General features: G+C 44.7%; 1 non-coding gene and 1 pseudogene across 1 annotated transcript; both read left to right on the top strand.

The window, feature by feature from the left end:
• Nucleotides 1-216: 216 nt before the first annotated feature.
• Nucleotides 217-292, top strand: TRNAY-GUA (transfer RNA tyrosine (anticodon GUA)). Its single transcript has one exon. It is a non-coding gene; the product is annotated as a tRNA-Tyr (tRNA).
• Nucleotides 293-6279: 5987 nt separating this feature from the next.
• LOC136388452 (epithelial splicing regulatory protein 1-like) lies at nucleotides 6280-8992 on the top strand (annotated as a pseudogene).
• Nucleotides 8993-16345: the final 7353 nt, after the last annotated feature.

Here is a 16345-nt window from a genome sequence, read left to right as displayed (position 1 = left end):
TAGTTTTAAGTATTATATATAGGACTTCCTTAAATTAATGCCCTCTCCCTTCCTCTTCATGTCAGAGATGTTGCTATTGTCTTTGTCATGATAAATGCTGTGAAAGCAAAGCAACAACTCACCCATGAACTCAAATTTTTAGAAATTATGTGAGTTCTGAAAAAATAGTAGTATTTTTCCAGGAAGTATTAAGAAGCTGAAACATTAATTATATGGGCCCTGGCCGGTTGGCTCAGTGGTAAAGCATCGGCCTGTAGTGCTGGAGTCCTGGGTTCGATTCCCGGCCAGGGCACACAGGAGAAGCGCCCATCTGCTTCTCCACCCCTCCCCCTCTCCTTCCTCTCTGTCTCTCTCTTCCTCTCCTGCAGCCAAGGCTCCATTGGAGCAAAGTTTGCCCGGGCGCGGAGGATGGCTCTGTGGCCTCTGAGTAGGGCGCTAGAATGGCTCTGATTGTGGCAGAGTGACACCCCAAGATGGGCAGAGCATCGCCCCCTGGTGGGCATGCCAAGTGGATCCTGGTCGGGCACATGCGGGAGTCTGTCTGACTGCCTCCCCGTTTCCAACTTCAGAAAAAGAAAAAAAAAATAATTATATGTATTGAATCAATTACAGATTCAAGGGTTCTTTGATTGTTTGAAAGTGCTGGCTTCCCTATGTGTTTAAAGCCAAATACTTCTAACAAACTTTATGGGCCCAGAGGACATCCATCTCTCTTTGGCAATGCCTTCAAATGTGTACTTCACTTTGATATACTGTCAAAACCAAGGAACAAGATATTTAGGTACGTGAAGACATTTTTAAAAAGTTTCTTACTCAGCCATCCCTTTCTCAAATAATTGTCCCAGGAAGAAAATTAGAGCAATATAAGAGGCTAACTTTTAGAGAATTTGGTTGCCAGAGTTGAGAAAAAATGCATGCATGTGTCCCAATAAACTTTATTTATAAAATCCAGGATCAGACATTAGTTTATCAATCTGATGTATTTTTTAAAGAAAAATTGCATTAAATTATGTATTTAGTTCCTGAGGTTTTTTTTGTTGTTGTTTTGTTTTGTTTTGTTTTTGTTGTTGTTGTTTTTTTGTAGCTTCTTAAATTTTATGTCCAATTTGAATGCCTTATTTGTCTTATCTTAATCCTGGTTCTCAGTGCCGAAGATGAATTGTATATATTTTGCATTGTTTTTGGTAGTCAGTCTGGAACCCAGAGTACTAATGACACCTCTTTCACTCCCCTGTGCCACAGGATACTTTGAACCCCCCAAGCCAAGTTGCCAGTTGTTACAGACCCAGTTAAATCATGACATACAGGTTTGTATTTTATTATTTTAATAACATTGTTTCTATGGAAATGTATTTTAAACTTCAAATAATTATTTTTAAGAATTTTACTTTGGAGGATGTGGGAGAAAATGGCTGATGTTTACACATAAAGAGTAGCTTCTTTTCATTTTGGAGAGACCTCCACAGTTATCTGAGGATGTTTCATTATCTATTGAGGATGTTTTAAATACATGCAAGTTTCCTATGATATGCAACTCACTATGTTTTAGGGAGGGAAGCAAGTGAATGTCTGGTTCTACCTTGAAAATACAATCCTTAGAGTTCACATGGTTCTACTGCAAAAAAATATTGTTGATTTCTGGGGACACTAAGTGGGCCTATATCAATCAGGGGCCAAAAAAATCAACAGTGTCCCAAAGTGCCTCTCCAATAAGATGGTAAACCTCATAGATTCCATTTCAGCTAAAATGGCTGAGAACTTAGTCCTTGTTTTTGGAATGACTTACAGCGGCTTTAATTTCAACCTGTCCTATTTGTCTATCAATATGACATCACCAGCAATATAACATTCTTCTTCCTTACAGAATATCTGAGAGATGGCTATGGAAATGGGGATGAAGGATACTACTGGAGCCATTGACATGTATTTCACAAAGGGTGTGCAGGATCTAGGCCCACTTCTTTCTGTTTCCAATGCCCATCTCTGTTAGATTTAGGGAAATGGTGATTAATTTCGGTGAGAATTGGTTAGAGATGGAAGATCCAGCAGTCAGTTACCCTTAAGGATCTTACAATGGTTTGGGAGAGCCACATAAGGCCATTTTTCATCATGGATATGATTCCCAGAATGATTGTAAAAGACAAGGACAATTAATGCCCCCTCACTCTCCTGTCACTCCAGGTGTTTCTTCTCTAGGTACTAGGATTATTCTTCTTCTCCCAATGCTCCCAAATCCCCATGTCCACAGATGTGTTCTGCTATGGTCTGATGATTAATCTACCAGAAGGGAGTTTTCTAAGTGAGAGACTAAAAATAAACCAATCTTTTGGGCAATAGCTCAAGAGTCAATGAAGTATTAATATATATATTAAAAACCTAAGGCCCAAGGTTATGGTATCAGGAGGTGGCATCTTTGGGAGGTGATTAGGTTATAAAGGCAGACCCTTCCTGAAAAGGATTAGTACCCTTTTAAAAGAGACTATAGAAAGCTAGCTTGTCTATTATGTGAGGACACAGTAAGTAGCTGGCCGTTTGCAACTTCAAAGAGGGTGTTCACTAGAACATGACCATGCTTTAGTCCTGATCCTGAAACACCAGATTCCAGAACTATGACATATAAATTTTGTTTGTTTATCAGCCACCCAGTCTGTGGTATGTTGTTATATCAGCCTAAAAGGACTAAACCAGGTGCTTTACAGGTTTTTAATTGAGCCTAGAAGTTCTTTCTTTAGCACTGAGCATTCTGCACTCCAGAAATTCTGAGCTGAATTTATAAAATTACTCCAAGCAGCTTAAAAACTGGCTAAATAACTAAGGGGAGATCAGTGTTGGCCTTGCTGTAGACCTTTTTCTTCTCGCTAGACCTTGCCTCCAAAGCACTGTGAAACTATAAAAGAATTTACTCCACCTCTCTGGCCCTTCTCCATTGAGCCAGACCTCAGAAAATGCCTCCTACTGAAAAGGCACCTGGTGTCTGGGTCAGGGAAAGAATGTAGTGTGGCAGATTCTACTTCCCAAAGATGACTACAACCATATTCACCATGCTACATGCTACCTGATAATCTTTCCATTGAGGTGTGGGATCTATAAGTCCATCCCCTCCCACAAAATTTTGCAGAATTTTCTTTTAACCAACAGAGTGTAACAACAGCAACACAGGCCCTGGCCGGTTGGCTCAGTGGTAGATCATCGGCCTGGCGTGCAGGAGTCCCGGGTTCTATTCCCATCCAGGGCACACAGGAGAAGAGCCCATCTGCTTCTCCACCCTTCCCCTTCTCCTTCCTCTCTGTCTCTCTCCTCCCCTCCCGCAGCCAAGGCTCCATTGGAGCAAAGTTGGCCCGGGCACTGAGGATGGCTCCATGGCCTCTGCCTCAGGCACTAGAATGGCTCTGGTTGCAGCAGAGCAGCGCCCCAGATGGGCAGAGCACCACCCCCTGGTGGGCATGCCGGGTGGATCCCGGCCGGGCGCATGTGGGAGTCTGTCTGACTGCCTCCCCGTTTCCAACTTCAGAAAAATACAAAAAAAAAAAAAAAAAAAAAAAAAAGCAACACAATGTGACTTCCAAGTTCAGCTCATAATAACTGGATCATCTCCTGCTTTTCTTGCTGGAATACCTTCACTTTTACAGCCTCAGCCTTTTTGTTAACAGTTCAACTGTCCTGAGACCTCAAGCTATGAGAAAGAACAGACTATTCTTCCATGGAGATTACATGGAGAGGCTCTTGCTCTCTCTCTCTCTCTCTCTCTCTCTCTCTCTCATACACACACACACACACACACACACACACACACACACACACTGAGAGATCCATCAAGCCCCCCAGTTATTCCATCCCTCCACTGTTCCGGCTCCGGTCACATTGTACTGCAGGCCCGTGAGAGATGACTCTGGGCCGCAATCACTCAGCTGATGCTATCTACAGTTCGTGTCCCACAGAAACTCTAAGAAGATTAAATGATTGTTGTTGTTCTAAATTTAAATTGAAGCTTACATTTTGTAGTAATTGGTTTTAGAGAAATGCATAACCAGAACATCCAGTTTCCAGCCTGTGATGCCGGCACCAGAAGATGGTCAAAATTGCTGCTGCTTTTTTATTCCCCTGTAAAATCTCTCTACTCGGACCAATAGAAACAAAATTGTGCCAATATCTGGCAAATCCTCAGAGGGGATAAAATAGATGGCAATTATTAGTTCCTTTCAAAGAGCTTTATTCCCTCAGGAATTTTAGTACATCTGGTCTTTGTTGTTTTCCACTGGTCTCTGATGACTTTAAAACTACACTTAATTTTTTCCCATTTATTCTTTTCTTTTCTAGTTACAATAGTGTTGCAGGCCTGCCAATACATAATTCATCCTGTTCTTCCCATCCCCATTTCAAGCTTAGTTTTCCATTATATTGTCACTATTCAGAAAACATGTGCGTGCATGTGTGCACAAACTCACACACACACACACCCAGCTTTTCCAGGATTTATCCAGACTATTCAGATGGCGCAGAGTAAAAAAGGACAAAGAACAACTGCGCATGGTGTATCTTCCCCTTTTCTGTGCAATGTTAGTCACACATCTTTACTTTCCAACATAAAGTACAGTTTAGTGTTTCTCATGTATACCCATTGCATTTAATATAAAATTCAATTGTGCTTCATACTCTAATGACCATAGCTAAATTATATCTGTTGTTGCTGTGATAAATTACCACAAATTTAGCAGTTTAAAACAACTAAAATTTATATCTTTCAGTTTTATATATTAAAAGACTACATTCCTTTCTGTAAGCTCTAGGGAAGAATACTTCAAAGCTAGAAACTGACTTTTTTCTTTGGTGTCATATTTTTCTTTGGCTGACCACAGACTGGAAAGTTTCTCCATTTTCATTAGATTGGAGCCATTTTAACAATCCAGGAAATCCTCAGGTATCACGATTCTAAACCTTCATTACACTTTTTAAGTCCCTCTTGCCATGTAGGTAGAAACATTTACAGATCTGTGGGCATTTTTTGAGCAAGGGCATAATCATTATTATTATTACTTTGATATGAATACCTGATTTATTTCTGACACAGGTGAATCCCAAGACAGTGGCACAATCTGGGAGGAAGGGTGGGTATTAGGAGAAGAATTACACCTTTCAGGTGGGGTAGACCTCACTTGCATGGACCAGTGCCTGTTGTTGCCCAATACTGTGCTTGATGACTGGCGCCTGGTACCGGGCAGGTGTCTTCTATCCCCACTTGTGCTCAGCTTCTGTAACGCGGTGGCTGGGGCCATGGCCAGGCAAGTTCACATTGGATTTGATCAGGCCATAGAAAAAGTGCAGGCGCAGAAAGGGTTGGGCCATTCCTGGTTAATAAAGTCTCACAATGGCAGACAAGTACACAGGCAAAGGAAACGGCCTCTCAGGCAAACTGACAGCAAAATGGCCCCTCACAGTGGCGGGCAGGCAATCTGCACATCGGCAACCACCCTGAGCGTAAGCACCCATAGCCTTATCCAGGCTCTACACAGGTGGTGCTGCCATGTGCTCAGCACTAATCAAACAAAGGACTTGCAGCCAGCGAGCAAGCCTAACACAGCTGTCCCACAGCCTCCAAAGGTGGAGGTCAGGGTCACCTGGAGATCACCCTCACACTGCAGCTTGCTGGGCGCCGTGCAGGCGGGCACACAGGCTGGCGCTGGTCCCGACCCTGAGGACGCAGCAGGCGCACGCCCGGGCACAGTGCACTGCACCTCACCCCTGCGCCGGTGCAGCTGCCCCAAGCGGTAGGCCTGGGCAGCGAGACTGTGGCTGGTGAGGGAGGCGGTGCAGGGCGCAAGTCCTCTGGCCAGCTGCCAACAGGCCTACAGGGGACTGAGGACTTTTTGGAAGGAGGTGGCTGACCTCTCTGGTCACTGGGCTGGCTTCTAGAGCTGAGCCACTGACTGGTACAGCCCCCGTCAGCCAGGCCCTTAGTTTGGGGAGCAGTTGGTCACTGGAGTGGCTTTGAGAATGGCAGTTCCGGGGTTTTAGAAAGAAGTACGGGGACTTCGAGTACACTCCAGACCCCGTCAGCTGGGTCTGCCCCTGGGGGCAGCATCTTGGGGTCCACCGTGCATATGCTGGGAGAATGGGCGACGGTGGGAGGACGCTGAGGGGTCGGGCAGTGTATGGTGATGAAGGAGCTTAAGCCCTTGGTATTCTGGTTCGAGGACGTGGTGCTGGGGGCGGCGGGCAGGGGGTCCGAGTCAGACAGAGGGTGAGCAGGGACTCACCAATGGATGAAGCAGGGACTCACCAATGGATGAAGAAGGGAATCACCAATGGGCAGCGTCTCCTCGGCCCGAGGCACCCACCGCGTCCTGGCACAGAGCGCTGCTGTCTTTGGAGCGGCTGGGGGACGCAGATGCCGGCGCCATGGCCACGTCCTTGTGGTGCTCATATCATACCTGGCACCAGGGACAGGTCCAGGTCGTACGGGGGCTGGGGGAGTTCAGCACGGCTTCCTTTGTGGTGGCATGCAGTAGGCGAGGTGGCACCTACTTCCCGGTAGGGACTTGTCCACCTCGGTGGAGTGCAGGGAGCCCGCCTCTGTGGCAACAAGAGCGTGGTAACTGTGGTCACCGCGGGCTAGGCGTCCAGTCCAGGCTGGCCTTTCCACCCCACAGCAGGCTCAGTAACAGCTGCCAGCTGCAGTTGTTGGTCCCCTGTGGGCTTTGCACTGCCAGGGGCTTCATTTTCTTCTCCAAACTGCCATGTCCTCCTGGGTGGGCTTAGCCCCAGCTCCAGGCTGCTCTCCAGGTGGCCCCTGGTGAGGAGCTGGCCTCTCCACTCCTGAAGCAGGAGAACATGCGCCCATGGAACATGCTGGGCGGGGTGTTTGGGCCCCCACTGTGGGTGGAGCGCAGAGCCAATCCTAGCAGCTGTGGCTGATGCAATGCTGTGAGAATACTCCAGCTCCCAGAGCCTCCTGGGCATACCCAGGAAGGGAGCTCGCCTGCTATAAGGAAGTGACTTAGCGCCAACCACGCAGCTCCCTGATCTTTTCAGGCATTGTCTATGAAGGACACGCTGTAACACCCTATAGGCTGAACCCATGTATATAAGCTAGCTTACTTCCTGAATAAAGTGGATCTGCGTCACTGAACCTGGTCCTCAGGGTCGGGTCTCTGCATCTCTGTCATCCTCACCCCGGGCAGGACTTGTCCACACCCCACTCACTTGGCGTGACCGCAGTGGAGCCACTTGGCACATTCCCCAGGGTTAGTTCTGAGAACCATCAGGCTTTACCTATTGAGGGGCCTGGCTTCCTTCCTCAGTCCTGTAAGATGTCTCAACCCTTGGCAGCTCCTTGCACCCCAGCCTAGGGTGCTCCTGGGCCAGTCTGGAAGGCACCTTTCTACCTGAGCTGTCCCCGGAGCTGACGCTTTTTTTTTTCTCCCAGTTTACCGAGGTCTCGCTAGGTCCTAGAGGATTACCACAGCCTCCCACAAATAATCTCAAGTGCTTCACGGGGACCAGGCCGACCAGGGGGCTGCCGGTGGTGGACAGCTGGGGAAGAGCGTGCACACCACCTTGTTGGCGACGCCTGCAGTTGCTACACCAGCAGGATGCACATGAGGACCAGCGTGCAATCGGCCTGGGCAGGTACAGCAAGTACAGATCCAGCAGGCCTACACCTGAATTCTGGAAGAGCATGGTGGGTGTGGCCAGCAGCAGCCCATGGCTCAGGGCACAGCCGGGTGCTCGGACTGCCAGTGGCTGGGGTCAGCTCCACTTGCTCTTCCCTTCACACCAGCCTTGAGCAGCCGCTCACGTGGGTTTTGGGGAATACCACACCCAGGTGGCTGAGTTGAACTTATTAAGCCTCTCTTCCCTGGAACCCCTTCGTGTGAACACATCACCGTGCTTGCCAGCGTGCACGCACTGCCAGGCTGTTGAGGCTGGGGATGCTGTCTGCGTCCCTGTGAGTCACCAGCACTGCCTCCACCGGGTACTGGTACTGCACCACCCTCCTGCATCTTTACTTGGGGTTTCAGCCGTCTTTGCCCAGTACTGTAAAGGGGTATCTGGGATGCCTGGGAAGACATAGCAGCAGGGCCATGCGAGCCTGAGGAAGCCCTTGGAGGCTGACAGCTCAAGTTTCTCATCTGAACCCCATCCCACTACCTTCTGGCCCCAATCTCTCCTCACCTACCATCATGACACGGTGTCTCCGGATTACATGGTGGTGCTTTCCGGAATCATTACTTGGACTATTGGAGCCAAGCTGGGCTTGTGTCAGGAGCAGCAGCAGCTGATCCTGCTGTTATGGAAAGTCATGGAACGGGCTGTCATGAAGGTGGGAGAGTTGCATGAAGTACTAGTTAGACCAGATCATTTGGAACTGACAGAGGACTATAAAAAAGAGAATAAGGTAAGGTCAGTGCGTGGAGTGCCACCACAGCTAGGTCTAGCCCTGAGATAGCTTAACCAGTGAGCAATGTACTGAATGGAAGGGTAGGGGCCACCTCCTGTCTCTGTGATGAGGTACTTTATGTCAGGCAAATCCTGCAACCTAATGCTTTCAGAACTATTGCCTGTATGTTTCTATTACTTTTTTGATCTTCAAAAAGAATTTAATAAGCGTTGCCCTGGTGAACCTGATGCTGATAAATTGGATGCTACACGCAATGAGAGTCTTTGTATTTTGAGAATAACTCAGCCTTCTGTGTGGAGCTTCTCAAGTTGCAGATATGAGGAATACAATTTTAGCAGTGAGTTCAGAGCCTAATAACCACACATTTTCAGATCCAGAGAGAGTAAATTACAAACTTGAAAGTGGTGCTTGCAGCAAAGTGGAACTTTCTGATGACAGCACTGTAATCAGGTCTCCAGGTCTGCCATGGCAGGCTTTGGATCAAGACAGTGAGGTAATCGTCAGAGGGCCCAGTATTTCCAAAAGAGAGTCAGCGCTGCGGCGAATGCCTAGGGTAGAGAAACTCTGACTAGGTTTGTAAGTGAGGTGACCTAGTACTATAGAGACTCAAGCATTATGTAGAGATCTGGGACATTTGAGTTTTACAAAACAACCAGTAAAGATTGTCTTAAAACTGCTGGTGGTGCCTGACCTGTGATGGCGCAGTGGATAAAGCGTCGACCTGGAAATGCTGAGGACGCCGGTTCGAAACCCTGGGCTTGCCTGGTCAAGGCACATATGGGAGTTGATGCTTCCAGCTCCTCCCCTCTTCTCTCCCTCTGTCTCTCCTCTCTCTCTTTCTCTCTCTCTCTCTCTCTCTCCCTCTCCTCTCTAAAATGAATAAATAAAAATTAAAAAAAAAAGAATGCTAAAAAAAAACACACACACAAAAAAACCTGCTGGTGGTACCTCCAATGAAGTATTCTAATTTCTCTCGAAAAAAAAAAAAAAAAAAGAAAGTCCTTATCCACATGTAGGGCTCCCTTTCATGGCCACAGCTGATAAAGTGGTGGCCCACTTTGTACCACAAGGCCCCATTACAGGGTGATAAAAGATATCCTCCTTATAACCTAACAGACAGTAGGCCAATGGGCAATACTTTGTCCTCTTTGCTTCTGAGGAATATATACCTTGAGAACACGTTGAGAAAACTTAAGGACATGTTGGACAAAAGATATGTTGAACTGTTTAGGAGCACAGCAACTGAAGTTCAGCAGGTGCTGAATCAATTCTCCTTAGCCCGTCTCATTCCACTCCAACCCTTCTCATTATTCCAGTATCACCTCAGCAATTTGTGCACCCTACAAATGTTAGAGACTGTGTATTCCTTCAGGATGTTCCCTACACAGACACGGTCAAGGACATCCTGGACTTTCTGGGGGAGTTTTTCATAGGTATTCAAAACTCACAAAGTTCACATGGTATTGACTCACCTGAGCCATGCATCAGAAGATGCCTTTATCCAGGTGAAGTCTGTAGACAAAGCGTATGTGGCTGCACAGACATCATTAGAAAAGAGAAAACTCTGTATAAATGGGGGCACTCTTTTGTTTATATTCACCAATTTATTATTTAATAAAAGCTATGGAAAAAGTCACAGCCGGACAAAGAGGTACATAGGCTCCTGAACACAAGAGATTCTGTCCCTGTTAAGTTGGGCTGTGCCACCCTGCCTGGCATATGGATGTGCTCACCAACTCAGAGGGTCTTGGAACCCCACACTATGGGGATTTCTATGGAGGCTTCATAACGTAAGCATGATGGATTACTCACTTCATTTATAGCCCCTCTCCTTTGTTTCAGAAATGAGAGGTGGGTGTGACACTGCCAACACTAATCATGTCTTGGTCTTCTTCTGACCAGCCCCTATCCAGGATCCTCCCAAGAGACCCTGCATTAAATCGAAAGACAGTGCAGGAAATCCCAAGGGATTTAGGCATTCATTGTCCAATGCTCCTATCACTCAAGAATTGTAACGGCCTTCGTAGCTTCTTGTCAGCAACTGAGATCAAAGACTAAATGTTAGAACAAAAGATTCTCCTAGCATCCCTATTTACAAGGAGGTGTAGTAGCTGAGTCAGGAACTAGGGGCAGAGACAAAGTATATATATATAATTTTTCACACCAAGATAATTTTGGTACCACCTACACCTCACTTTCACTCCCTCTCTTACCATATAACTTACCTGCTTGAACAAAATCCTAGGCTGTGGAGGTTTTCTTAAATGAAACCGCAGCTTTGATACCAAGAGGCAGTCCCATGATGTCTGCATTAGTTTTCAATTGCTTCCTAACAAATTACCATCAACCTAATGCTCAAAGAACATCTATTTATTAGTTAGTCTCTGGCCCACCCAGATGAGGACAGTGCCTTTTTTTTTTAAGCTGTTACATTCAATATTAATAAGAACAGTACCATATTTGGTTTTAAAATTACTGGCCTCACTAAGAACAGTTTACTTCTCATCACAAGAACAACTAGGTTTGTGCCTTACTCTTAGAAAACAGAACAATTAATAAAATATTTAAGAATTTAATTAAACCACTTATTTCCTGCACCTCCTTTTCCCTCCTGCTGGAGAACGGACTGAAAGCCATTTTTTCCAGGACTTAAGGCCCTGCACACCTCCTGGCACCCCTTCTCCCCTTTGAGCCCTGTAACTAAACCTGACCTGAGGGCATTCTTTATCACTAGCAGACCAGAGCTGTAGAGGACAGGCCTCGTGACTCCAGACTGAAACTGGTTTCTACCTGACCACACCCCATCCCTGTCTGGGAGACATAACTGCTGATTCTGCTCTGAAAGTTCCCAGCTATAAAGACTGCTCCTCCAGCTGCTGCAGGTGGGGGGACAATGAGGAATTCTCCTGCATAAGGGCTTCTGTTCCACACATCCCAGCTTCTACCTCTGTGAGGCAGAAGCTAAAGGCTCTGTGAGGCTAAAGCCTGTGGCTGCAGAGCTTTTCCATCAGCACAGAAGCTAATAGCTACTGGGCCATAAGAAAACAAGTCAGCTAGGAACTTGTGGGGTGGCCAGTTCTGCTCTTCATTTTGGGAAGCACGTTGCTCTGGACCCTGACAAAAGGAGAGCACCGTCTAGCCAGAAGATGATGCCCACAAATACAGAGAATAACAGACATTCACATAGAGGCTCAGCCAACTCCAGAAAGCACAGTCCATGCCCCAGAAGGAAGTCAGTACTACAACCCCAAATGGGGGGACCAGTCACCCCATGGAGGAAGTTGGTGGAGAGGCACAAACAACAGTTGAGAAAGATGGCTTGGCAACAGTGACCTTAGTTTGGGGTCTTACTAGCGACTGAACTTATTGATGGGATCATCAATATTATGCAAAAAAACATGCCAAAAAGGTATTCACACTAAAGAGAATTGTGTTATTCTACCAATATGTTTTTTAAAAAGTTTCTAACTAACTCCTCTTGTTCTTGACCATATGGGAGAAGATGACCCATGGAAATGCTTGGCCACCCTGCTCAAAATCTATGATAATCACTCCATGAATCCTTCCACTTCCCCATATTAACCTAATGATGCATAATTTACAAGACTCATTCCTCTAAGCATTTGTCTTTTAAAGTTTTTTTTTTTTTTAAATAAATTGTTAAAACATGCTTTAGAAGATAGAAAGTATAGAAAAAAGGAGCATGGCCCTGGCCAGTTGCTCAGTGAATAGAGCATCAGCCTAGCATATGGACATCCTGGATATGATTCCCAGTCAGGGCACACAGGAGAAGTGACCATCTGTCTCTTCCTTCCACCCTCTCCCCCTTCCCTCTCTCTTCCCTCCCTCAGCCAGTGGCTTGATTGGTTCGAGCATGGCCCCAGGCACTGAGGGTAGTTCCTTCAGAGCCTGACAACCTTTTGGCACTTGATAGGGTTGCTGGATGGATTCCATTCAAGACGTATGCAGTATGCAGGAATTTTGCCTCACTATCTTCCCTCCTTTCACCTAAAAAAAAAAAGAAAACTGTGTAAACTGATTTGTAACTAAGATAGACATCATAATTAAGTCAATTAGAAATTATAATATTGTATGTGTTCTAACCATTCTCTGTTACTGTTAAAACACAAACAAATCTCATATATTAGATCAGGGGTCCCCAAACTTTTTACACAGGGGGCCAGTTCACTGTCCCTCAGACAGTTGGAGGGCCGGACTATAAAAAAAACTATGAACAAATTCCTATGCACACTGCACATATCTTATTTTAAAGTAAAAAAACAAAATGGGAACAAATACAATATTTAAAATAAAGAACAAGTAAATTTAAATCAACAAACTGACCAATATTTCAATGGGAACTATGCTCCTCTCACTGACCACCAATGAAAGAGGTGCCCCTTCCGGAAGTGCGGTGGGGGCCGGATAAATGGCCTCAGGGGGCCGCATGTGGCCCGTGGGCCGTAGTTTGGGGACCCTTGTATTAGATGGAGTCCTTGAGTCTAGTGCTATGTTGGTAAGTGGCATAAGCATTCTAAATTTCTAATCTGTTTAAATGTACACATTCCTGTCTAGTTTTTGGAGAAACATTAAAATAATAATATAATTCAGTGTTTAGCAACTAAAATATATACTCTAAGGAAATAAAAAAAGTAGGTAAGATGGAGATGAATGGGAGTGAACAGACATATTATAGAAAGGGTGATCAAGAATGGCTCTGGGAGGAGGTGACATGTAAACTGACATCTACACAATGAGCGAAAGTTGATCCTGAAAAGAAGAGAGATAGAAAATTCTAGGAAGAGGAAGAACACAGAACTCATCAGACAGTCCAAACAGCTAAGGCTGTGGCATCCTTGAAGAATTGAAAGAAGAACTAAATGATTTAAACTAAGTACGTGATGGGAGTGGAGAGACAGGAAACAGTCAGACATACGAACCTCAAAGGCAGTGAAAACGTGTTGGAATTTGTATTTACAGAGCTGAATGGGAAGTCACTGAATGTTTGTAAGCAGGGTAGTAAATTTGAATGGGAAGGGATTCAGTGGATTTGGACTTTCACGAGAAGTTTCTTGTCAAAATTCATGTAAAAGCTAATGGTTATCTGAGCTGAGGGCTTGCACTGGAAATGTAGAAAAATATATAACTTGATATAAGTTATGTAGGGAGAATAGGAGTTATGGTGACCTGGATGTGGAGGGTAAGGAGTAATTTTTAACGGAGGGAAACTCTAAAGAAGAGAAAGTGTTAGACATATAATTCTCATGGGCAAATCGCTATCTGTTTAGGGAGTCAGATTGGGGGGTGAAGGGATGGGATCAGAGAAGGTGAAGGGATTAGTAAAATTATAAATACATAACACATAGATACAGATAAATCCCAGAGGACAAATCCCAAAGGGAATGGGGGAGGGGGTTTGGAGGAGGGAGGCAAAGGGGGAGTAATGGGGAACACGAGGGTGGGGGTGAGGGTGTTATATTGAGTGGGACACTTGAATCCATGTTAACACAATAAATTAAAATTAATAAAAATGAAAATAAAAGATTCCATGGCCAGATTCTTATTCCAAATTGAACTATTCACAGTTAGCATTGCAGACATGATATTTTCTAGAGCCAGAATCCCTCTGCCAAATGTCCTGTTTGTTGGATTATATCAATACACCAGTAGATCTGGCCAGTAGATCACTGCCATTGCCTCCCTACATGCCTCCCGACATGCCTCCTGGCATTCAGAGGCCTGAGCTTCATTCCAAGTGATGCAATGTTTCTTACTCCATCCCACAAGCTCTTTTATCTTATTATCCTGAAGTATATAATTATTGTTCCAATCCTCGTGACAGAAACTGACATTTGCCTATTCTCTATCGATTCCCATCTTCTTCCTCACCAAAAGAAAGCAGATTTTATTGTGAGTGGAATAACATGGCAAAGAAAACTGCCTTTTCTAGTACTGTACACAAATAAGGCTAGCTGGTACCTAAGTCTTGGCCAGGGAGCTCTAACAACAGTTTTATTCATGAAAATTGGGAACTCAAAAGAAGAAGGGGTTTAAATTAGCTGGCATATGTCATTTTATGTTTCCTTTTTCTTATTGCCTGAAAAGCAAATGGGATGTTGAAAAACCTAGTGACTTTCTTCAACGCACGAGGATGAAAGTCTAAGGCTGGCAGCCCCGTATACGGAAGCAAGCAGGAAGTCGAGTTGGCCTGAAAGCCCAACTGTATATATATTTCATTATTTTAGAGAAATATGCGTATCTATCTTATTTTCAGCATTATTTTCTTGTTTCTATAAGTGTAATACATTGATGCATCATCTGAGAGAGGTGACTTAGATAAAAATGGGCTTAATTACGATTTCATAGAACCTGAAAGTTTTCAATGGAACATTTTCTGGTTTGCAAACTTGTTTATTTCAACTACCGTGTTATTAGAAAAGAAAGATGGTCAGTTATCTTAGTTGCCAAAAACTTAGAGAAAATTTAATCTTAAGCCAGATGTTCTGTACTTGTTTATGAAAAGTATTAGTGAATAATAAAGAGCTATAAAAATGTTGAAGAATGCAATAAATAAGTGTGTGTGATAAAATACTTTCTATAAAATTCCTAATCCATGAAATATTCACGTTCATTAAATTTTGTTAGAAAAAAATAAACCCTTATAATTTTTGTATTACTGGGATTTTGGGTGAAACAATAATGTAGTTAGGAGTTGCCGTATTCACTACAGGAGGCTTAGCCCTTCTGGACTCCACCCATTAAAACAGTATTCTACCCCCATTCACAGGAGAGTCAAGAAATGCATCCTGACTGCTCGGACACGTCTTCTGACCCTCCTTCTCTCTCCTCTTTCTTCCTCACCTCTCCTGTGGAAAAACACTGAAGGTAGACTATAAGACAGTTCTGCCTTGGGAACAGATTTCATTTTTACTCTTGTTTCACTTGTCTCACATTTGACTCTGTTTATCTATATTGGTTTAAACTACTAAAGTCAAGTTAACTTAATTTTTCTTTAATACAGGGGGTCCTCGTGTGACAACAGTCTCGGCATATGGTGTTTCAAACTTACAACACTCCCATAAAAACTTTAAAAAATTGAGACAGGAGTGTTTGGCTTGGCTGTTAGTGCCATACTTACAGACTGTGGGTGAATTGGTTTGTTTGCTTGTGGCGGAAGAATATACAATAACACGGCATGTGAGTGAGGGAGTTGGCATCCCCCAGTTCACTTACCTATGCCATTTTGGACTGTTAAAAGCACAAGGGCTCCATTTGTGTTGCTTTGTTTGGCAACATTTTGACTTTTATCATGACTCCTAAATGAAAGTCAGAGTCTTCAGATGGTAGTGCTTCAAAGAAGAGGGAATTCATCAAGATGGATGTCACAGAGTTACTGGCATCACATGGAGAGGAGCTGTCTGCTGAGGACCTCATTCAGCTGGAGAAGCAGTTGATTGAAGAGGAAGAGATAGAAACCCCAGAATCCAAGAGATTTACTACCAAGGGTTTGGCAGAAGGTTTTTCTGGTAGAGGATGGGTTGGCAAAATTTCAGTCTGAGGACCCCGGTGATGACAGACTCAGTAAGGTCTCCATAGCTGTTATGGATGCCTTGCAATGCTATAGGCAGATTTTGGAAGAGAAGAAGTCATCAACCTTCCAGAACAGCCTGGAACACATCTTGCACCCTTTACATCAGCTGCTTCTCAAGATGAAACATGTGTAGTACAGGTAGAATCATCTCCAGCGTCTCCTGCATGTTCCTTAGGCAATCCTGATTCACCTGACCCAGGATCTCCAGCACCTTCTGCAGGTTCTCCTCCTGCCTCTCCAGCTTCCTCCTCCCAATAGGTCACTCTCTCCCACCTTGCAATGCCCCTTCCAGTGTGCAAGCCAACCACAGGCATAAAGGTAGGGCATTTGTTTTACACTCTTTTTTTTTGTCATTT

This window comes from Saccopteryx leptura, chromosome 1 (assembly GCF_036850995.1).
Source record: "Saccopteryx leptura isolate mSacLep1 chromosome 1, mSacLep1_pri_phased_curated, whole genome shotgun sequence".
Taxonomy (NCBI): Eukaryota; Metazoa; Chordata; class Mammalia; order Chiroptera; family Emballonuridae; genus Saccopteryx; species Saccopteryx leptura.
The sequence above is the reverse complement of the archived record's forward strand: the minus strand, read 5'-3'. Positions and strand labels throughout refer to the sequence as shown.